Source organism: Chenopodium quinoa, unplaced genomic scaffold (genome assembly GCF_001683475.1).
Source record: "Chenopodium quinoa cultivar QQ74 unplaced genomic scaffold, ASM168347v1, whole genome shotgun sequence".
Classification (NCBI taxonomy): Eukaryota; Viridiplantae; Streptophyta; class Magnoliopsida; order Caryophyllales; family Amaranthaceae; genus Chenopodium; species Chenopodium quinoa.
Genome location: NW_018742345.1, coordinates 522649 through 547091, shown reverse-complemented (window position 1 = coordinate 547091; position 24443 = coordinate 522649).

Here is a 24443-nt window from a genome sequence, read left to right as displayed (position 1 = left end):
ATCCAACTACACTAATATTGGACCCATATCATGTACCAACCAAACTGGATTGATTGTTTTCTTAAAATAAGTTTTCAAAAACAGAGAGAAGAGAAAAGAAATAAAAACTTTCCGCAACACTAGACTTTCCACACTTTCGTTTCATTCGATTAAGATTCGACGTGAAAGGTACTTATCACTGGGTTTGGTTTTGGGGAGACACAAATGGGTGTCTACATTACTGTAATTATATAATATCATATATTTTTCATAACCAAGTATAAAATATCATATATTTTAATTTAGTTATGAGATAGAATCAAATCTTATTTTAATTATGAAAGATAAATCATATTTATTTTCCATGATTATCCTAACTTTTAGGAGATTCTATCCTAATTACTTGCCAATCACATATTTTAAATCAATTAATATCCTAAAATAATTATGGGATAATCACATTATTTAATCAATTATTATCCAAATAGAATCTTTTGCTCCATAATTATCTTATCTTAACAAAATTAACAACTTTAACTTTGTTAATTATCTTTTCAAAATCAAAACTAATCTTTTAATTTTTAATTTTGAAAACTGATTTTATTCAAAATAAAATAAAATAATTTTTTTTTGAAACAACCCGCGTCAGCCACCGTGGTGTGGCCAGCCGAAGCCGGCCACGGTGGCCGCACACCTTGCGGTGTGTGCTGCCCCTGCAGCGACGCGCGGACAGCAGCAGCAGCACACACATCGGGGTGGTGCACTGCTGCGCTGCCCTTTTGACTGACTCGTTCCCAGCCCACCCTCCCTCTTGGACCACCACCGGTGCGGCAATCGCCGTGGCTGAGCCACCCAGCCGCGGCTGTCGTACCTCAATCCCCTTTTCTTTGATTGATTTTTAATTTAAAACAAAATATTTTTTTTAAAATTAAAATTAATGTGGTCCAACTAATTTTAAAATTAAATCATATTCAATTTTAAAATTAGGGTTCTTCATGAATTTAATCCCAATTCAATTTAACTTATAAATTAAATAGGTTGATCATGAAAAATTCATAATTTATCATGAAATTAATTAGATTAAATTCTTTAAACATAAAACTTTCGAATTAAATCAAAATCAAAAACACAAATTTCATAAATTGGGGTTAATGATTTCGAAAATTTCGAAATATTAAGGGGGGGGGGGGTTCGAATTTTTTGAACTTCATAGGGTAATTTTTGGATCAATTTAGGGCTAATATGGAGCAAATTAAACAACTTTAATGATTCTATATTGTTAAAATCACATTTAATATAATAATTTACCCATAATTAAATTATTCTCCCTCCTAATTGAATTAAAATTGTGGATTAAAAAAGGTTTAATACTCAATATATGTAATTGCAAGAGGCTAACTGATACCACTGTAGGGAAATATAGGTACTACGCAGCGGAAATAATCATGAATCATATTCATATAGCACCTAACCAAGGATCTCATGCATAACACATAAAGAGTAAGAATAATACCTTTGAAGCGTGATTCCACAAGTTATCGAGCAAGAACAATAAGGAGAACAAGAACCCCACGTGTGATTCCTCTACTTAGTCCACGAGCACGGATTAAACCTCCACTAATGCTAGTTAGTTGTGACTGAACGCTTCAATCAACCTTCAATGGAGATCCGAGCCTCGAATACACCACACCACCACCCACGGGCCACCACACGCGCCGCCCACAAGGGAGAGCCGTACGGACAGGGAGGAGAGAGAGAGAGAGGGCCGAGTAGAGAGAGAGAGAATTAGGGTTTTGGGATGCTTGGTTGCTTGTGTGACAATTTACTGTATGTCAATTGTTATATCATGAAACCCTAGGCATGGTTTATATTTATAGATCATATCTAGAAATAAAACCATGTCAAGTCCAAAATCCATTAGACTCTTCTAACTATCCAAGCCCAATCATCAACATGGTATGTCATGAACTCATGAGGCCCAATAATGGGCCTCTAACTTGTTTAACTCAATACTCTTATGTGTGACCTTGTAGGATCCATTCTATAAGGCTTTGGGCCATTAAGCTAGCACAAAGATAAATTGTCATATCTAGCACCAAACATTGACAACCCTATAGAATGAACTTATTATCTCCATAATAGTGATCCTTGATATATCTAGTAATTGCACTTATCGAAGACATAACTCCTTCAACTCTTCCACTTCAACCAACCCGCTTTGATCCTATGAGCTACATCTCCATCCAATTCTCCATCCTTTGAATAATAGATCTCAGATATCAGAAGACCTCACAACTAGGGATGGCAATGGATCCATATTCGACCCGGATCCGTGGATCCGTATCCGTTTTCACGGATATGGATCTGTAAAATTTTCACCCGACGGATCTGGGTCGGATACGGATCTCGTACTAAAAAACGGATCTGGATACGGGTCTAACTGAAATACTCGTATCCGGATCCGTTTATCCGTTTTTTTTAAAAAAAAATTAATTTTAAACCTCAACCAATTTATAAAAGAGACTTTGAGTGAATTGAGTTTGTCTCTAATAAACCCCAAACAACAACCCTAAAAGAACACACACTTTCTCCTCTTTCTCTCTCTACTGCCGACCAAAACAGTTGCTCCAGCCCATATCTCCGGGGACGGTGAGTCCTTGTCGTCATCTCCAGCAACCACAAGCTCGCAAGTCACAGTGTGTGTGATTTCTAGTATACTTAACTCCTTAATTTATGTTTTAGTTTTATCTAATATTATTTTGTAATTTTTATCATTGTTCAAACTAATTTGTTGAATGTAGTTTTATTTCTAGTATACTCATAAATCATAATCCAAATTAGTGGATCTTTTTCACTTGTTTGCTGCTAGTTCGCAATTCTTCATGCATTTTTTTTTTCTAAGTGTTTGTTATTTGATGGGTGGGGTACAAAAATTGGTTTGTGATTGATGGATGGGTTATACTATATACTCCGTAGTATCTTAATCTTAGTGTTTGTGAGTTGTGACTTGAAAACTTAATTTTATTTTGTTAAAAAATTGGTAAAATGTGTAAGATCCGTTTAAGATCCGTTTTGGATCCGGATCCGTAGGATCCAGTGGATATGGATATGGATCCCTCAAATTTGGACCCGACGGATCCGGATCGGATCTGGATCCTAGGTACAAAAACGGATCTGGATATGGATCCCATCGGATCCGGTCTAGATCCGACCCGTTACCATCCCTACTTACAACTTTGAACACTCTTCCCATCCAAGGTGATCACCCCTGCCTCATTGTTTTCCACACCGCTAAACTTACATTTAGAATACTATATCTTACTTCTGCTCACCTTTAAGCCATGGGACTCCAAAGTCCATCTCCACAATTATATTCCAAATTATTTTCTACGCCTGACAAGTTTGCAATATTCAAATTTCTTAAGTCAATGTGTGTCGATTTGATAATATGATTACATCGCATGTCGAGATTATATTAATCAACAAATTGTCTCTTGGAATTTGAGTTCGAATTACAAAACCAAATGTTTACTGAGTAATGCATTTGAACGCGACCACGTATTTTCTGAATTCTCCCTCTTCAAGAATCCATGACACATTCCCTAATTTAATAGGTAGACTCAATCTAATCTTGCAGCAACAAGACTCCCACTCAACTTTTGAAGTAACCAGGATACATCCATTATAATCTCTAGTTATGGGTAGACGTTTGAATGTACCACAGTTAAATCAATCATTGAATAGAATCAATGTCCCACTCATGTCAAAGTAATCCACTAATATATCCGGAAGCTCTATACTTGAACTTCAAAGTAGGTCAATAGTTCGATCATGCATCATTCATGCATATCCAAGTGATTGATCAAGCATCACTATGTCCCTATAGCCCGTGAAACTGCGTTATCCAATAATCTTACATGCTAGTTGTAGACACCCATTTGTGTCTCCCCAAAACAAAACCCAGTGATGAGTACCTTTCACGTCGAATCATAATCGAATGAAGCAAAAGTGTGGAAAGTCTAGTGTTGCGGATAGTTTTAATTTCTTTTCTCTTCTCTTTGTTTTTGAAATCTTATTTTAAGAAAACAGACAATCCAGTTTGGTTGGTCCATGATATGGGTCCAAGAATAGTGTAGTTGGATGGGGCTTGCAAAGACCTTTCCAGCGATATATTATAAGCCCAATTCCGATTAATATTGAGGAAGTTATGGTCAATTTACTAAACTGGGCCCGGTTTAAGCTTTATGTGCGGCCCAATGATCTTGGGGAGGGCATAATATGATTTATCATTCCTAATGCAATTAGAAATGGTTTTAGTCTTCTAGATTCTTTTAGAAGGTTCTTTTCATTCCTAATTCAATTAGCATTGATAAATTGACTTTTGTTGTCTTTTTAGAGTTTTAATCAAAATCAGTTAGCATTTTCGAGGAAATTATATGATTTTATCCTCTAGTACGGCAAACTTATCTGATTTTCGAAAACGCGTTGAAAATAGGCTTGGCGCCTGACCCCAGGCTTTGGCGCCTGGAACCAGGTCTGGCGCCAGTTAGCCAGGGTTTGCGCCAACTCTATTTTTTGTGCGTCAGACTCTTTTTTTTATTTTATCTTTTTGGCTGATTTTCTCTATAAATATCGTATTAAAAACTCCATTTTCAATCATCTACATTCACCTATAATTAGTTTTCATTCGCAATCTTTAATTTTCTAATTCTCTCATTCATCATCTCTCTCTTTCTCTTTTCAAAACTTTGTTCTTACATACAAAATTCCGCATTCGCAAGATCTAGAAACACCTAGCCATATTCGAAGTTGCCTTCGCCCAAGACCTGAAAGGTTTAATTTCTGAGGGTTTGGTCCCAAATCTCTCTTTCAATTATTATTTAATTTAATTGTTTGTTTATTATTTTCCTTGAAGTTACTAACGCGTGTATTTTGTTATTAGAAAGAGGTACAAGGCATCAAAGTAAGTGCTTTAATGGTTTTTATTGATATTATGATGTAGAAATCATGTTTAAATTGTTGTTATGATATTCCTAGTATCATGTCTAGGGTATTTTTAATATTAAATATGGTTGCTATGATGCCTTTTATTCTCTTCCTAATATTTATGATTGTTAGTATCATGTTAGGGTTAAATACTTGATTTTTATTGCTTAGTGACATGCTAGGATTTGTTATTAATCTTGTTAGTATCATGCCTAGGATCTTACTATTATTATTATGCTTTAATATTAACATGAACATGACTATGATTATAATTGTTATAATTTATGATGATTATGAATATTATTATTATTATTATTTTAATGATGATTATTTTTGTTATGATTATAATTTTATTATTCATGATATTATTTATTATGTTGCTTTATTATTTATTGTTATTGCTTGATCACGCATTTTATGCATGTTTAAAGGGAATTTGTACTTGTAATCGCGCTTAATAAGATATTTAATAATCTTGTTTAGGTTTAATGTGATTATAATTCAAGTGATCGCCAATAATAGGTTATTTGTGCATTAATATTCAACCAACATAGATAAAAGGTTTATGGTTAATCCTATTGATTGCATGTTAGTCAGAAAGCGCACATGAATACGATCACAATAAAGTAGAGGCCTATTATTAGGGCATGTTCAATCTCTTTTAGGTTGGATTTGTACCTTCATCCCCGAACCCTTATTTTGTTCTAGACCTTATAGAGTTGACGATCTCTTAGATCGTTAAGGGGTGTAACTTTCATCCTATGAACGGTTTACAAGTTCCTAAAAAACTTGTTGGCGACTCTTTTGCTCTATCTTCTTCCCTTTTGGACGCCACCGTACTTTAGTGTATGATCACCGTGGGGTTCGAGTTAGTGGGATTAACGCTTGAATTTATTCCCTACAGTTTTTTGGCGACTCCACTGGGAGGATTTCTATTTTAATTCCTGAATTTGTTTCGGCAATGATTTAGAATGAGTGGATAAGACTCGAAAAGTTCTAAGTATTTCATGTGCGTAATTTTGATTAACATTATTGTCATATGCATAAAAAAGATCTCATTGGAAAGACCATCCGTAATGAGTTAAAAACATAGGATTTTACACGTAGGAAATTTGAGAAATATCTTTCACAACTAGGACTGAAATAACACCGCGCGAAACTGGAAAATTTTATCGAGCATAGAAAGCTGTTGAGGCATGTGAGAAGTAGCGTTAGGTGCCAAAGCATTGGCGCCAGCATTTTAACCGTAGCGCCAGACGCCAGTATTGGCGCCAGGCGCTACAGCTAAAAGCTGGCGCCAGTCTCTATTTGCTGGTGCCAATTTCCCCCAATACCGAGCTAGAAATATGCGTTCTAATTTTGACCGGTTTTTCGTATTATTTGCTCGATCCTACTTCCTGATTGAATTTTTTCTCACTTTTCTGGAACCCATATGTGTTCTACATATGGACATAACCCTCTGGGAATTCATGCTCTATCTGCCCGATTGAATGCTCCGTGCAACAAAGGGTACATCCGAGATGTTGAATTCACCAAACCATGGAAGCGAGTTTTTTTCTATACTCGCGGTGTCCCATCCACTCGCGCCAACCCTTCATGGTTAGTGTTTCAGGGTTTTCTGATGTCCTGCGGGAGAGTTACAATTCCGAGACTGGAACCGGACGCCTGTATCTGCAAAACAAACGGGCGCTCCGGATGATTGGAGATCCGCCTCCGACGGTCAAGTTAGTACTTGATTAAGGAGTAATTAATGCGGAAATTAAAGTGATTGGGTCCCTCTAGGTGAGAGAGTTTAATGTGTGTAATCTGCGTTGTTCGCGTCCTCTCCCTTAATGAGGATTAAGGAAGGTATTTATAACCTCGGGAAACGTGCCAATCTAGGTTTAGGTTAACCTTGGGCTGATTGGGCTTCCCTCGAAAGTTAGGCCTAGGTGACCGGCTTCTCCATTAGGCATGGAGTATGCCACGTGTCATGACATAATAAGTCCAAGGTGGACGAATAAGCGTGTGCCACGTGGCAAGCCCTGAGATTTCCAACTGGGGAACACTTGGCAGGACCTGATTGGCCCACGTGGCGCATTCCGATTGGTGGGAGCAAAATCTCCTAATCATTTGCCCCTCACAGGTGGCACGTGACTGGTCACGTGTTACCTGTGACAGGTATCGCCCTGTAACAGGCGATGGCCTGCTACAGGTGTCACTCGGCGAGAGGCCGAGAGATTCTCCCTCCAAAATTTTGAATTCTGGAAGTGACCCTTCGCCTTCTTACTTCGCCTATATAAAGGAGTGTTGACTTCGGTCATTTTCACACTTAAAAACTTTGTGAGAGAACATTCGGACCCCTGAACTTGCTCTGACATTTTGGACCCTTTCTTCCTACCGCCTGCTCTGACAAGCCGACTGCAAAGGATTTTCAGAACTTCATTAATCGTCACTCGTTCAGGTAACCGTCGGTTCTCTTACTCTTAATTTTCTCTTTACTTTATTCTTTTTTGAAATGGCACCACGGAAGCACACGACACGACCTAGGTTAGTGATCAGCCGGTCACCGGGGACGGCTGAATCTAGGACTAGGAGTGCCGCCTGCCCTTTTCTGGACCCATCTTTGCCCTTTATACAAAGTCCGACTATATCTGTGTCTATGCAGAGCATGATGGCCAGAACAAAAAAGACTGCCAGGATCTCAAACTCAGACGGCTCCTCCCACAGGGTGCCGATTAGTGAAACATCTGACCAGGCGCCAGATGTGGAAGTGAAACAAAGCGGCTTGAAAGCCGACAGTTCTGAAGGAGGAGTCAAAGTGACCCCTTCCCATTTTACAGTTGACAATTCTACATTCTCTCCTGCTCCGGGAGAGGGGAGAAGTCGTCCTCTTCGGACTCGTCAGAGGACGATTCCGAGTCTAGCTCTTCTGGCCATGCTTCTCTGGACACAGATGAGAAAAACAGTCGCCTACAAGAGGCGAGGCTTTCACGCAGTTGAGAAGGGGGACGATTGGGCGGAGCCATCCGCCTCTCACCGAGACCAAAATACCCCTACTACTGCACGGTACCTCGGGGCCGGATCACAGCCATGCAAGAGAAAGTGTAGAGCTTTATCGCAAACCACACAATGGGCCCCGACTTTTTAGTGTTCGTGCCGGATCCAGAAGACACAGTTGTCTGGCCGGCTGGTACCAGTTATGATGGCGCCTGCTTTGGCTGCTACGAGGCGGCCATCAAGGCTGGGCTGCGCTTCCCACTACATCCGGCTGTTCAGCGGATCTTGGATGGGTATGAGTTGGGGTTATGGCAGTTAGCCCTGAACTCCTGGGTCAACGTACTCGGCTATGTGGCCGGGTGCGAACTACACGGGGTGGAGCCGAACTTCGAGGCTTTCGCCCACATGAACTACCTCAGCCGGACCCCTAAGGCAGCCGGACCCCTACATGGTGATAGAGTAAAATATTCAATGGAGAGTAGCCGACTGTAAATGTATAGGTGGCCTGCCCTTCTTAAGTAAGAATAAAAATTAAACATGGAGAGTAGCCGACTGTTTGTCAGTAGGCATGCCCCTCTTAAGTAAAAAAGAAAACTGAGTATGGAGAGTAGCCGATTGTTTGTTAGTAGGCGTGCCCCTCTTAGTACAAAATTGAATATTAAGTATGCAAACTTTTATTAAGTAGCCCTTGACTATTTATATCATTCAAAAGAAATATTTCTTAAGATTATATGCATTCCAAGTTCGAGGCAATGGTTGGCCGTCTGGTGTTTCCAGACGGTAGGTACCGTCCCTGACCTCTTCACAGATTCGGTAGGGTCCTTCCCAGTTGGGAGTTAGTTTGCCAGACTCATTAGCCCTTCCAACTGCTTCCATTTTTCTAAGTACAAAGTCCCCCATTTTGAGTGGACGCCTGTGTACTTTTTTGTTGTATGATCTAGTCATTCTCAGGTGGTAAATTTCATGGCGCAAGACAGCATTGCCCCTCTTTTCAGGAAGTGAGTCTAATGCCAGGCGCATGGCTTCCCAGTTTGCCTCTTCGTCATATAGCATTACTCGAAGAGTCGGCTCGTAGTGTTCTATTGGAAGAACAGCTTCCGCACCATAAGTTAGGAGGAATGGAGTTTCTCTAGTCGCCCCTTTTTCAGTCGTCCTAATGGCCCAGAGAACATGTGGTAATTCATCCGCCCATAGGCCGCCTGCTCGTTCAATCTTTTTCTTGAGACCGTCTGAGATGATTTTATTAAAGGCTTCTACCTGGCCGTTTGCTTGTGGACGGTCGACAGATGCAAAGTAGTGTTCAATTCCTTGGTCACCCAACCAGCTTTTGAGAACAGGCGTCTCAAATTGGGGACCATTATAAAAAACCATAGACATGGGAACCCCGAACCGAGTGATGACATTTTTCCAAATGAATGAAATTACATCCTTCGTCTTGATTCCCTTTACAGCCTCCGTCTCTACCCATTTAGTGAAGTAGTCGACGGCAACACGTATGTACCTCCTTCCGCCTGTAGCAGGCGTATATGGACCCAGAATATCCATGCCCCACTTAGCAAACGGTAGTGGGCTATGAATGGTAGTGAGGTCAGTAGACGGACGGTGAATTAGTTTGCCAAACCTTTGGCACTTGTCACATTTTTTCACCATCTCCATCGCATCTGCTTCTAAAGTAGGCCAAAAGTAGCCCTGCCGCCTTGCCCGTTGAGCAAACGTCCTACAGCCTATATGGGAATCATAGTAACCAGAGTGAAGATCGTCCAGTATCTCTCGCCCCTTTTCTGGAGTAACACACTTTAAGAAGGGTTGAAGGTACCCCCTTTTGTGAAGTTCTCCCTTTATTATTTCAAAACTGGTTGCTCGTTTTTTCAGTGCTGCCGCCTGTTGATGATCATCCGGCAGGGTACCATTTGTCAGATATGCCCTGATTGGATCCATCCAGGTTGAGCTTCTGTCTAAGATTCCAATAGGTTCTTCCTCAATGCTTCTCCTCTCCATTACTTCCCAAAAAACAGTTCGAGGAGTATCACAGGAGGCGGATGATGCTAATTTTGAAAGTGCATCCGCCTGGTTGTTTTTTGATCTCGGCACTTGGGTCAGATGGAAATCCTCAAGGGAGACGACTGCTTGTCGGATCGCCTGTAAATACTTGATCATGGCCGGATGGGTTGCTTCGTATTCGCCATTGTACTAACTCACTATCAATTGTGAATCGGAACAGGCGTCTATTTTTCTTGCTCCTGCCGCCTTGCACATGCGGATTCCGGCTAGTAAAGCTTCATATTCTACCTCATTGTTTGAGGCCTGAAAACTAAAGCGTAAAGCATACTCGTACCTGTCGCCCTCTGGCGACTGACATATGACGCCTGCTCCACAACCATTTGAAGTAGAGCTTCCATCCACATATACCTTCCAGACTTGGTCTGGAACTTGAGAGTCAGGAGGACGAGTCATCTCAACAATAAAGTCAGCAAAGGCTTGCCCCTTCACTGCTTTTCTAGGCTCGAAGGTAACTTCGAGGCTCTGTATTTCTATGGCCCATTTGATCATTCGTCCTGACGACTCCATGATGGTCAGTGGCCGCTTGATAGGTTGGTCTGTATACACGACGATTGCATGTGCCAAAAAGTAGGGCTTCAATTTTTTAACAGCCATGAAGAGTGCAAGACCAAATTTCTCCACTAAAGGATACCTCAACTCGGCATTTTTCAGTACGTGACTGACAAAGTAGAGTACAGCCGTCTCTTTCAGCAAGGAGAACAGCGCTTAACGCATGATCAGAGACGGCCAGGTACATGTAGAGTACTTCTTTGGGCAAAGGGCTGACCAGCCTCGGCAAGGAATGCAAGTGAACTTTCAATTTCTGGAAGGCCGCCTCAGCATCCGGCCCCCATTCAAACCTTGCCTTTTTCTTAATTGCCTGGAAAAAGTATAGGCATTTGTCGCCTGATCGGCTTAGAAATCTTCCCAAGGCCGCCAGACAACCTGTTAACTTCTGAACCTCTCGGATGGTACGAGGCGACTGCATGTCGATGACCGCCTGCACCTTCTCAGGGTTCGCCTTTATTCCTCTCTGATTGATAAGGAATCCGAGAAATTTCCCAGACTCAACTCCAAAGAAACATTTCCTGGGATTGAGCATGACATGGTGCCGCCTGAGTGTGGCGAACTTTTCTCGGAGGTCTGACAGATGATCTTTCTGAAGTTTAGACTTGACAATCATATCATCAATATATGCCTCGACATTTCTCCCAATCTGATCAAAGAACACAGTGTTTATCATTCGCTGGAAAGTGGCCGGCGCATTCTTAAGACCAAACGGCATGACCGTGTAACAGTATAACCCCTGATCAGTGACGAAGGCCGTCTTCTCCTGATCTTTCTTCCATAAAGGAATTTGATGGAAACTAGAGTAGGCGTCCATAAAGCTCATCAAAGCATGGCCGGCTGTTGAGTCGACCAGGTTATCAAATTTAGGCAGAGGGTAACTGTCTTTGGGGCACGCCTTGTTTAAGTCTGTGTGGGAAGTAACATTGCCGAATGTACCCTGCATCAAGTAATTTTTTAACTTCGGCGGCTGCCGCCTGACTTCTTTCTTCGCCATGGTTCCGCTTCTTCTGCCGTACCGGCTTCTTTTTCGGATCCACGGCCAGTTTATGTACCGCCAGATCAGGACTAATGCCTGGCATTTCATGGACTTCGAATGCAAAGATGTCCTTGTATTCTTTCAATAGTTTGTGAAAGTCGTCACCCAGGTCCCTTAGAGCAGTCGTCCCAACCTTGATTGTTCTGTCAGGACGCGAGTCATCTAACATCAGGTCCGTATGCTCACCAGCTGGCTGAGGGCGGAATTCATCGGACGCGAGTCATCTAACATCAGGTCCGTATGCTCACCTGTCTGGGATGCCTTTCTCTTCTTGCCGCCTGCTTCTTGAACAGGCGCACTCTCCTTGACATTGTCAAGGTCTATTTTTCCACCGCTCGACATAGTGGCCATAACAGCGGGCATGACATCCGAGAGATAGCACTCTCGAGCCATCCTCTGATCTCCCCTTAGGGACCCGACTGTTCCATTATCCCTCTCAAACTTGAGCAACATAAGAGATGTGATTATAACAGCCTTAAAATTATTCAGGGTTGGTCGTCCCAGAATCATGTTGTAGGCCGAGAGTTCTTCTACTACCAGGAACCGGACTACCATGTGTCGTCCTTCCCCTTTTTCGCCCAGGCGGATGGGTAAATCCACTCGTCCCACTGGGTGGACGACTCCTCCTCCAAACCCTACTAAAAGGTGGGATGCCGGATGTATGCAATCAGTCTGATATTTTAGTTTCGACAGACATTTGCTACTGATGAGATCTGAGGAGCTTCCGGTATCTATGAGGATTCGGCCAACTCTCTGGTTGGCCACTTTACATTCAATAACGATAGGGTCGTCATGCGGCCCTCTTACCCCTCCTAGATCTTCTTCAGTGATGACAATCTCAGGAAATGAATATTTGGAGGGCCGTTCTTGGTGAACGGAATTTACATCTAACCGTCTGATATTGTCTTTGTTGCCCCTAATAGTGGGGCCGCCTCCTGAGAAGCCGCCTGCAATGGTGTAGACGACTGCATCATCTGTATCGGAGCTGTCGGCCTGTTGATTCTTTTTGGTCGACTGCTTTTCCGAGGAAGTGTTTCACGTAGATTTCTTGACATAAGTGTCAAGATCACCTTGCTCAGCCAGGCGGTCCAGATACCGCATGAGACTGATGCATTCATTGGTGTGATGATCAACATCTTCATGATAATCACAGAATTTTTCTTGGTTCTGATTGTTTGCAGAACCCTTCATGGGGACCGGCTTCTCAATTGAGATCCGTCCCTTGATTTCCTTTAGGATAAATTGGCTATCCTTGTTAAACACATACTTTGGGGAGTATGGTTTGAATTCTTTTTTCTTCTTCTGGGACGGCTGTTTAGAGGAATCAGTTGCCCAGACCTCTTTTCTCTTCTCGTCTTTGTTTGACGTCTGCTTCTGTCGTCCTTCTCTTTTTTGGGACCTTTTCCCGTCGCCTGTATATAGGCTTCCGCTTCAATCAAGGCCTCTTGAAGAGTCGCCACCCTCTTTTGGACCAAATCAAATTTGAAGGTCGACCCGTCTTTGAGACCTCTGAAAAAGTCAGTATAGGCTACTTCATCCGGTAACCCTTAAATCTGTATTCTCATCAGGTTAAACCGCCTGATGTAAGAACGAAGCCCCTCCTTCTCGCCCTGCTGAATTGTTCCTAAATTAAGGGTCGTCTTCTTCGCAGGGATGTTCATGGCGAAATTGGAGGTGAATAAGTAAGCAAGCGTCTTGAAGTTATTTACACAAACAGTCGGCAGGTTGCCGAACCATTGTTGTGCGATTCCTTTGAGAGTCGTTGGGAAACACTTGCACCAAGTGGGATCATCCAACCCTTGAAGGTACATCAGGTTGGTGAATGCCATCAGATGGTCTTCTGGGTTGGTACTGCCGTCATAGGCGCCTACTAATACATTTTTCACTTTGGCCGACTGAGCGGCTTCAGTAATTTCCTTGGAGAAGGCCGACGGCTGTTCACCAAGTCTAAGCAACCGTAGCTGCCAGTCCATAGGTTGGACATTTTTTGCTACATGTCCACCAAACGGAGGTGGCTGTAAAAAATACTGTTGTTGCGGTACAAACGGTAAGTTTGGTACCGCTTGGTCGCTATGAAAGCCGGACTGACGGGAGGGGCCGCCTGACTGACTCTCATGATACGACTGAGTATGCCTCATCGAGGTATTTCGCAGACTGTCTTGGAAGTTTGAAGTAGAGGCCGACTCTGACAATCGGTCACTCTTCTTCTGTTCTAGCAGTAGCCGAGCGTCTGTGTATGTTTTCCTCGACCCATCCGCCTGAATATGACGAACAGGTTTCCTATTTCCTGGAGTAGGAAAACGGTATTTTGTGAAATCAAGGGCAAGTGGCTCCCACTTCCTAGATTTAGGATGAGGGGTCGCCTCTCGCCCTTGAACTGGCTTCCTCTTCCGTGAAGTGGAGGGTTTCTTAGCCGACTGCTCCTTGTCCAGAGCAGGCGGCTTCTTTATGATCAACTCTTGAATTTCTCCCTTGAAGTCCCTCATGAAGGTCATGAGTTCGTTCCTTGTGATGGGAGCAGACCCATCAGTCGGCTGCTGCCGAACAGGCGGTGCGCCTGCTGGCTCGCTTCCAGTTTGAAGATGTTCCCGTTCCCTCCTTTCGGTATGACTGGTACGTCGGGCCCTTAGGGTCCCGTCTGAAGCTGTGTGAGCTTCAACTTCAAATTCATTCTCAGTATCGTGGTCCGACTGAACTAGAGGGTCGTCCAGGGGGCGTCTCTCTTCAGGAGCCGGTACAAACGTGGATGCCATCTCAGAAGTACTCTCCCCACAGACGGCCCCAAAATGTTTCGGGGTTTTTTGATGTCCTGCGGGAGAGTTACAATTCCGAGACTGGAACCGGACGCCTGTACCTGCAAAACAAACGGACGCTCCGGATGATTGGAGATCCGCCTCCGACGGTCAAGTTAGTACTTGATTAAGGAGTAATTAATGCGGAAATTAAAGTGATTGGGTCTCTCTAGGTGAGAGAGTTTAATGTGTGTAATCTGCGTTGTTCGCGTCCTCTCCCTTAATGAGGATTAAGGGAGGTATTTATAACCTTGGGAAACGTGCCAATCTTGGTTTAGGTTAACCTTGGGTTGATTGGGCTTCCCTCGGAAGTTGGGCCTAGGTGACCGGCTTCTCCATTAGGCATGGAGTATGCCACGTGTCATGACATAATAAGTCCAGGGTGGACGAATAAGCGTGTGCCACGTGGCAAGCCCTGAGATGTCCAACTGGGGAACACTTGGCAGGACCTGATTGGCCCACGTGGCGCATTCCGATTGGTGGGAGCAAAATCCCCTAATAAGTTAGGCTTCCGCGCGGTGCATCCGGACAATTAACTATGGACCCTCTATTGACTAAACCATATCCCGAACTATAGAGAACTAGAGCCATGGTTAGGTTTCAAACGCATTGCATCATATTGTGCTTACTTGACTAATTGTGCATTATTTGTTGTGCATATATATTCTATGTTTCTCTTAACCGTTTGTTGACTTGTGTTGAGACTAAATAAATTAATGACTTAAAGAACTTTGCCTAATTAATTAAATAATTAATTAATTTGAGACAATATGGTCTAATTTTTAATCGGAATTGACCTAGTACAACTTTAGGTATACCCCGATTGACTAATAACACCGAAAACAGCCCCAGATCAAAGCTCCAATATTGGCACCAAGGTCTGAGTTGTAGCGCCACATTATGGAGTGTAGCGCCTGACGACAGCTATGTCGTCTGGCACCAAGCTCCACAGTGCGACGCCAGTCCTGTCGCTTGGCCGACAGTTCGGATTATTGGTCGAGTCATCACCTAGAGTCTAATTAATCAGTTTTCTATTTTCGGTTAAATTTTTGTTGTCAATAGTATTTATTTGAGTCAATGATCGAGTTTAGGCACTAAGTCCCATGGTCTTACACAAGAGTCCAAGCATGTCACTTACACTCAACGCACACACCAATACACATACTTTGACCATGTTTAAGAGAGTCTTGTGTGCGCGTTTTTCTGTCATTTTTTTAGGGGGGTAAGTCGGATATTAATCCTCCAATAAAAAAAAAAAACTATACTTAGTTCCCTAAAAATATGTACGTTATTTTTGCTAAAAATATGCACCCTTTTCTTTTTTCTTTTTCTTCCTTAAAATAAACCGTAAAGTCAAGTTAATTCGAGTCGAGTAATTAAAATGCAAAATGGTTTAATTAACCGCGCGTGGTCAAGAAAGGAAGGACGGTTAATCAAAGATAACCTCTTCGTACAAGTCCAGCTTTTCGACAAACCCATAGCTCGTAAGAGGAAAGATAAGACTATAATGGCAACACAAGAAGAAATCAATGATCTTAAGAACCAACTGGCTACCGTGACTGAGACACTGAAGCTTCTCGCACTCAAGATCGATGTTCCCGTGAAGCAACAATAGATGGACCTCATGCAAGAGCGTCTAAGCAAGTTGTCTAGCGATTACCAGTTTCAAGAGCTTACATCACAAGGGGTCTCGGTGGACAAAGACCTTCTTCCGTAGAAGTTCAACGCCAACGACATCCCAAAATTCAGAGCAATTGACAACCCTTACATTCATTTAAGAGCATTTGAAACAATCATGAGTATCAAGGGTATTGATAAGAATGTCTTCCCTTCTCTGTTCTTACTATCTCTCGACACCGTTTGCCAATAATGGTTCTTTTCTCTCGAGAAAGAAAAGACCTCCACCTGGGAGTCCATAGCAAACGCTTTCGTTGATAGGTACAAGTGCAACATTCAAGTCGAGACTGACCAGGGAACTTGAAATCCTCAAGCAGAAAGAGAATGAAGGTTTCACCTCTTTCTTTAACAAGTGGAGAGAAACCTCAGCAAAGATGATTGAGGTGCCAAGTGAAAAAGAGTCTATGAGACTGTTCATCAAAAATCTCCAAGAAAAATATTCCAAGCATCTCAAATATCAAAATAACCTCCATACCTTCAAGGCCGTTTACGACATTGGGATCAATATTGAAGATGACTTGGCTAAATTAAAAGCTGCCAACAATAACTCTAACAGTGGCTGGAAAGAAAAGAAGAACGACAACCCTTCTTCTTCCAAAACCGCCCACTCAAACAATGTTAGCACCTTTAACTTAGGAGAAGTCCTTGCCATGAACAATCAAGGACAGAAGAAACCATTTAAGAGGAACTTCACTCCTATTGGCATGAGTTATGACACCCTTTTGATATATTAAATGCAAAAGGTCTTATAACTCCTATTGGACCATTTGGGGACCCACCAGTTGAGAAGAGGTCGGCTAACTTGAACCCCAATGCACACTGCAAGTATCACCAAGGTAGGGACCATCTCACTTAAAACTGTTGGAAGCTCAAGGAAGCTATCCAAGACTTGATTAACGATAACAAACTGTCGTTGCCCCCTGCCAGTAAGAAGCCAAGCATTGACAATGCACCTCTCGTTCATACCCTGGCTATCTCTGATGAGGAAAACGAGGTTGACCCCTCATCTCTTATTAGACCTATCAAAGAAATCCGTGCTATAGAACAAGAAGAGGAAATCTTTTTCGATGTCAAGGATAATCTTCCAGAACCGGCAAGTAAAGAAGATATACAATTGCTCACACTGTCTATGAGGGAGGTATCGTAGCTACTATGCGAAGCTCTCAAAGCTATGAACCAACTCCATAAGACATATGATGAGCTTCCACTTCCGAAAGATGAACCTAAAAGAGAATTCACACCAGTGGGAACGACTTATGAGGCAAAGCATTTTCCCTTACATGTCACTGAAAAACCCAAGAAGAGCAATAGAATCTACACTCCAATTGGGATCCCATATACACAAATGTTCGAAATTCTCTCCGAGAGTGGCGAGATCAAACCTCTCGAACCGAGACCATTCAAATCATTGAAAAGGACAGATAGCTAGATATTACTGTTAGTATCATCAATCAGTGGGTCATACTATAGAAAACTGTTTCGAATTCAAGGATTTGGTACAGAAAATGATTGATGAAAAGAAACTAGTCCAAGTTCAACAAGAAGATGATGCAACCATTAATGGAGTTTGGGATAGTGATGAAGAAGATGTCTATCTGAAGGATGTAGTAGGACCTACACCTTCTATGTCGTATACCACAGATGACATTTGGGGTGAAGAAGACTCATTAATAGACGTCCTCACAAGATCTGGGAGAATGCAACCTCCCGTTTCAACACAACCTATACCAACCACACAACAAGTTCCCATACCTATCACTGAACACAATGATATTGTTAAGCAGTTTAAGAAGACAAAAGTTGAGATGAATGTATGGAAACTTCTAGCAACATCTCGAGAACATAGGTTGGCTGTAATGAATGCCTTGGACAAAATTGGGATAGACTCTGACACTACTCCTGAGGGACTAGCCAACTTCCTCACAAGTGACCTTCCTAGTCCGATTAATTTGATCACCTTTTCTGACAAAGATTTACCCCTAGAAGGTGACAAACATTCCAAGGCATTAAACCTCACAGTAGTTTGCAAGAGGATGAATGTTCCTATGACTTTTGTAGACAATGGATCGGCTATCAATGTCTGCCCACTTAGAACTGCGAGGATGCTCGGCATAAGGGACGAAGATTTAACTCCGTCTACACAAGGAATAAGGGCCTACGACAACACTCGTCGTTAAGCTCTTGGCAAGATCACCCTATATGTAACGGCAAGAGCAATATAACATGCTACTACTTTCCAAGTAGTAAATATTAAAGCTTCGTTCAACTTGTTGTTGGGACGCCTTTGGCTTCATGATCTAAAGGTCGTCCCTTCATCTCTCCACCAACAAGTAAAAGCCATAGTTGGGGGAATTCCAATCACTATGGATGCTTCGCTTATGAGGATTAAATCCATAGAGAATCCAATCATTAATGTAGAGCACGACGAGGATGATGAAGATTTATGGGGCTTTAACGAAGAAGTCTCCTTAATCCAGGAGGAGGAAAGGACCCCTCTTTGCCATGACCCCCATTCCAACATGATTGTCAATGCCATGCTGAAGAAACAAGGACATTTTCCTGGGATGACCCTAGAGAAGAAGTAAGGAATGGAAAAACCGCTGGAGTGACTTGGCCTCCCTAAGTTAGACACTTTCGGACTTGGTTTCGAACTGACTCGGAAAGATCTCAAGCAAGCCCAGGAAAAGTCGAAAGCACGTAGGGACGCTCGCATTCAAAAGAAAGCAATTCCAATGGATTAGTACCCTCTTACGCTTAATGGTCAGTTCATAAAAGAAGGAGAGGACTATCCATGCCATGAATTTCCCGAGCCATTTGTTGTAAACGGCATACGACAATCGGGATTCGAGATTTTCTTGGATTGCTACTTCACTGATGAAATCTCAACTCCCGTCCACAAGGAGAAAGCACCCCCATGCTTTGACTTTAACGTCATGGGATTACTGTTCGGGCAAGAAAAGAATGAGCCAACTTATAAAGAAGATAACTCCTCGCTCATTCAAACAATCCTACAAAGTGAAAACTTCGATCCCTCGAAGCTAATTACTCCAGCCGAAGGATCACTACAAGGGTGGCGCAAGACTATCAAGGTAACTACTCCAAGCGGAAAGTATCCATCACGACAGGACAAGGACCGATGTTTGAAGAGTCGTCTGAGTCAGAGTCTCTCCCTCTAGAGTTTTCTAAGTCTTTAGTAGTAACACCTTCCCCTCTTATTTCTTCTCCTAGGATAGTTAGTGATCTAGTCCTTGAGGACATATCACTTTTTGATGTAAAGATCTCAGAATATAATAATATTTCTCATTCTCCTTACTTCTCGTGTTCTTCTCTAACCCAAGATCACGAGCATTGCTTAACTAACAGTTGATATCTCAAATGATTCAACTCATAAAAGAGAAGTTAAAATCGGATTAACATTGAATAAACAAGAACGAACCGATTTAATTAACTTACTTAAAGAATTTATCGATGTATTTGCTTGGTCATATGAAGATATGCCAGGCATTAATAGAGAAATAGCTCAACACACTATGCCATTAATTCCAGGAATGAAACCTGTAAAACAAAAGTTACGTCGAATGAAACCCGACATAGCTCTTAAAATAAAAGAAGAAGTTCAAAAACAAATAACTGCAGGTTTTATCAAGGTATCCAAATACCCCGAATGGGTCGCCAACGTCGTCCCAGTTCCGAAGAAAGACGGAAGGGTAAGGATGTGTGTCGACTATCGAGATCTAAATAAGGCAAGTCCAAAGCACGACTTCCCTTTGCCACACATCGATATTCTGGTAGATAACACGACAAATCACGCGCTTCTCTCGTTTATGGATGGGTACGCAGGTTACAATCGGATTCTCATGGTAGAAGAAGACATGGAGAAAACAACTTTTATAACACCATGGGGCACTTACTGCTACACCGTAATGCCATTTAGGTTGAAAAACGCGGGTGCTACTTACCAACATGCAGCAACTGCCTTACTCCATGACATGATGCACAAAGAATTCGAAGTATATGTCAACGACATGATTGTAAAATCAAAAGACCGTCCAGGCCATCAAGTAGCCTTAAGGAAATTTTTCGAAAGGCTAAGAAAATATAATGTGAGGCTGAATCCATCTAAGTGTGCTTTTGGAGTCACCTCAGGCAAGCTCTTGGGTTACGTCATAAGCTCTAGAGGAAAAGAGATAGACCCAACCAAGATCAAAGCAATCATGTCAATGCCACCGCCCAAGACTGAGAAACAGATTCGAGGATTTATTGGCCAGTTGCAATACATAAGTAGGTTCATATCAAAACTGACGACAATATGCGAGCTAATCTTCAAAAAACTCAAGAAGAATGTACCAGTAATATGGGATGACGAGTGTCAAAAAGCCTTTGAAAAGATCAAAGCCTATCTCGCAAATCCTCCCGTATTAGCACCAGCACTTCCCGGAATACCTCTTAGGTTATATTTGACAGTTACCAAAGAGACAATGGGAGCCATGCTAGCACAAGAGGTAGAAGGCAAGGAGAACGCAATCTACTACCTAAGCAAAAAGATGCTCGAATACGAAGCACGCTATACACCGCTTGAGAAGTTGTGCCTCGCCCTGGTGTGGGCCACAACTAAGTTAAGACATTACATGCTGGTGCATACCGTCTTCGTAGTCTCCCGATTAGATCCACTAATGTATCTATTCGAGAAATCTACACTCAATGGACGCATTTCAAGATGGATAGTCAATCTAGCCCAGTTTGATGTAAGGTTTATGCCACAAAAAGCTATCAAAGGGTCTGTAGTGTCAGACTTTCTAGCAGATTTTCCAAAAGAAGACTCGACACCAATGCAAGATAATGAATTTCCAAATGAAGACCTAATGGTAACTTGTAGGGAATAATTTCAAGCCTTTAAAATCCCACTAGCTTGAACCCCACTGTGATCATACACTAAAGTACGGTGGCGTCCAAAAGGGAAGAAGATAGAGCAAAAGAGTCGCCAAAAAGTTTTTAGGAACTTGTAAACCGTTCACGAGGTGAAGGTTACACCCCTTAACGATCCAAGAGATCGTCAACTCCATAAGGTCTAGAACCAAATAAGGGTTCGGGGATGAAGGTACAAATCCAACCTAAAAGAGATTGAACCTGCCCTAATAATAGGCCTCTACTTTATTCTGATCGTATTCATGTGTGCTTTTTAATTAACATGCAATCAATAGGATTAACGCTAAACCTGTTTATCTATGTTGGTTGAATATTAATGCGCACATAAACTATTATTGGCGATCACTCGAATTATAATCACATTAACCCTAATAAGATTATTAATATCTTATTAAGCATGATTACAAGTACAAAATTCCCTTTAAACATGCAATAGAAAGGTGATCAAGCAATAAAAATAAATCATCAAGCAACATAATAAATCATGATCATAAATAATCATCATCAAAATAATAATAATAATAATAATAATAATAATAATAATAATAAAATAATAATAATAATAATAAATAATAATAATAATAATAATAATAATAATAATAATAATAATAATAATAATAATAATAATAATAATAATAATAATAATAATAATAATAATAATAATAATAATAATAATAATAATAATAATAATAATAATAATAATAATAATCATGTTCATGTTAATATTAAAGCATAATAAAAATAGCAAGATCCTAGGCATGATACCAACAAGATTAATAACAAACCCTAACATGTCACTATGCAATAAAAATCAAATCTTTAACCCTAACATGATACTAGCAATCATGAATATTAGGAAGAATATAGGAAGCATGATAGCAATCATATTTAATATTAAAGTTACTCTAGACATGATACTAGGAATATCATAATAACAATGTAAACATGATTTCTACATCATAACATCAATAAATCATTAAAGTACTTACTTTGATGCCTCGTCCTCTTTCTAATAACAAAAATACACACGTTAGTAACTTCAAGGAAAATAAAAAACCAAACAATCAAATTAAATAATTGAAAGAGAGATTTAGGACCAAACCCTCAGAAATTAAAACCTTTCACGTCTAGGGCGAAGGCAACTTCGAATATGGCTAGGTGTTTCTAGATCTTGTGAATGCGGAATTTTGTATTAGAAAACAAAGTTTAGAGAAAGAAAAAGATGAATGAAGAATGCTAATTGAAACTGATTGTAGAACTTGTGAATGATGAGAAATGGTGATGAATGATTAGAGAGAATAGGTGAATGAATGAAATCAATTGGAGAATGAAAACGGAGTTTTTAATACGATATTTATAGAGAAAATCAGCCAAAAAGATAAATTAAACAAAACAGAGTCTGACGCTCAGAAAACAGAGCTGGCGCCAACCCTGGCTAGCTTGCGCCAGGCGCCAGGCCTGGTTCCAGGCGCCAAGTCCTGGGATTAGGCGCCAAGCCTGATTCCAACGCGTTTTCGAAAATCCGATAAGTTTACCGTACTGGAGGATAAAATAATATAATTTCCTCGAAAATGCTATTTGATTTTGATTAAAACTCTAAAAAGTCAACAAAAGTTAATTTATCAATGCTAATTGAATTAGGAATGAAAAGAACCTTCTAGAAGAATCTAGAATACTAAAACCATTCCTAATTGCATTAGGAATGATAAATCATATTAGGCCCTCCCCTAGATCATTGGGCCGTACATAAAGCTCAAACCGGGCCCAGTTTAGTAAATTGGCCATAACTTCCTCAATATTCATCGGAATTGGGCTTATAATATGTCATTGGAAAGGTCTTTGCAAGCCCCATCCAACTACACTACTATTGGACCCATATCATGGACCAACCAAACTGGATATGCTGTTTTCTTAAAATATGTTTTTAAAAACAGAGAGAAAAGAAAAGAAAATAAAAACTTTCCGCAACACTAGACTTTTCACACTTTCGTTTCATTCGATTATGATTCGCCGAGAAAGGTACTCATCACTGGGTTTGGTTTTAGGGAGACACAAATGGGTGTCTACATTACTGAAGATGATACTTGGACTTTGTATTTCGACGGAGCCTCAAACCAAAAGGGATGTGGCGTTGGAGTACTACTAGTATCACCTAAAGAGGAGCATGCTCCAATCTCCATAAAGCTTGATTTTGACGTTACCAACAATGCTGCTGAATATGAAGCATGTGTTGTAGGCCTTGAAACAGCTTTGGCATTAGGAGTAAAAATGTTAAAAGATATTCGGAGACTCTTCTTTGATCATCAATCAGATATCTAAAAGGTGGAAAGTAAGGAGCGAAAGCCTAGCCCCTTACCAAACCTATGTGGAAACTCTTACCGATCAATTAGACAAGGTAGAATATACATATCTACCTAGAGAGGAAAATCAATTTGCTGATGCCTTGGCAAGATTATCCTCAATGGTTAGGATTCCCACGAAAATCGAGCAAATGCCTTTAACTATAGAAAAAAGACACAAACCAGCATACATCCAAGCTATAGAAGATGACGAAGTAGTCCAAGGCGAAGAAGAAGAAGAAGAAGAAGAAGAAGAAGAAGAAGAAGAAGAAGAAGAAGAAGAAGAAGAAGAAGAAGAACCGTGGTACACGGACATACTCAATTATGTAACCAATGGAGAATACCCTCCTCATGCTGACAAAAGAGCAAAACAAACATTAAGGCTTTTGGCTTCCCAATATGTACTCATAAATAACGAGCTACATAAAAGGGTACCTAAAGGTCGAGCTCTCCTATGTGTAGAAAAGAAAGATGCACAAAGAGCAATGAGGATAGTCCACGAAGGAATCTGTGGCACTCATATAAATGGCAAAATGTTAGTCCAAAAGATATTGCGATAAGGATATTATTGGACTACAATGAATAGGGATTGCCATCAATACGTAAAAAGATGCCCTAAGTGCCAAATTGATGCCAATTTACAACATGTTCCTCCATCTTTGTTCTACACCTACACATCGCCATGGCCCTTCTCTACATGGGGAATTGACATCATTGGAAAAATCACTCCCCAGGAATAGGAGGCCACGAATATATCCTAGTAGCAATCGATTACTTCACAAAGTGGGTCGAAGCGCAATCATACGCTAACTCACTGCAAAACATGTAGCACTCTTTGTCGAGAGAAATATTATTTGTCGATACGGAGTCCCATATGAAATGATAAGTGACAATGGAACTCACTCTCAGGCTGAATGTGAAGAATTGCTACAAAAATACGGCATTCAACATCATCATTCTTCCCCTTACAGACCTCAAGCAAATGGAGCAGTCGAGGCAGCTAATAAAAATTTAAAAACTATCATCGAAAAAATGACGGAGAATTATAAGGATTGGCCTGAAAAACTTCACTTTGCATTGTGGGGTTATCGCACGTCAATTCGTACATCAACAGGAAAT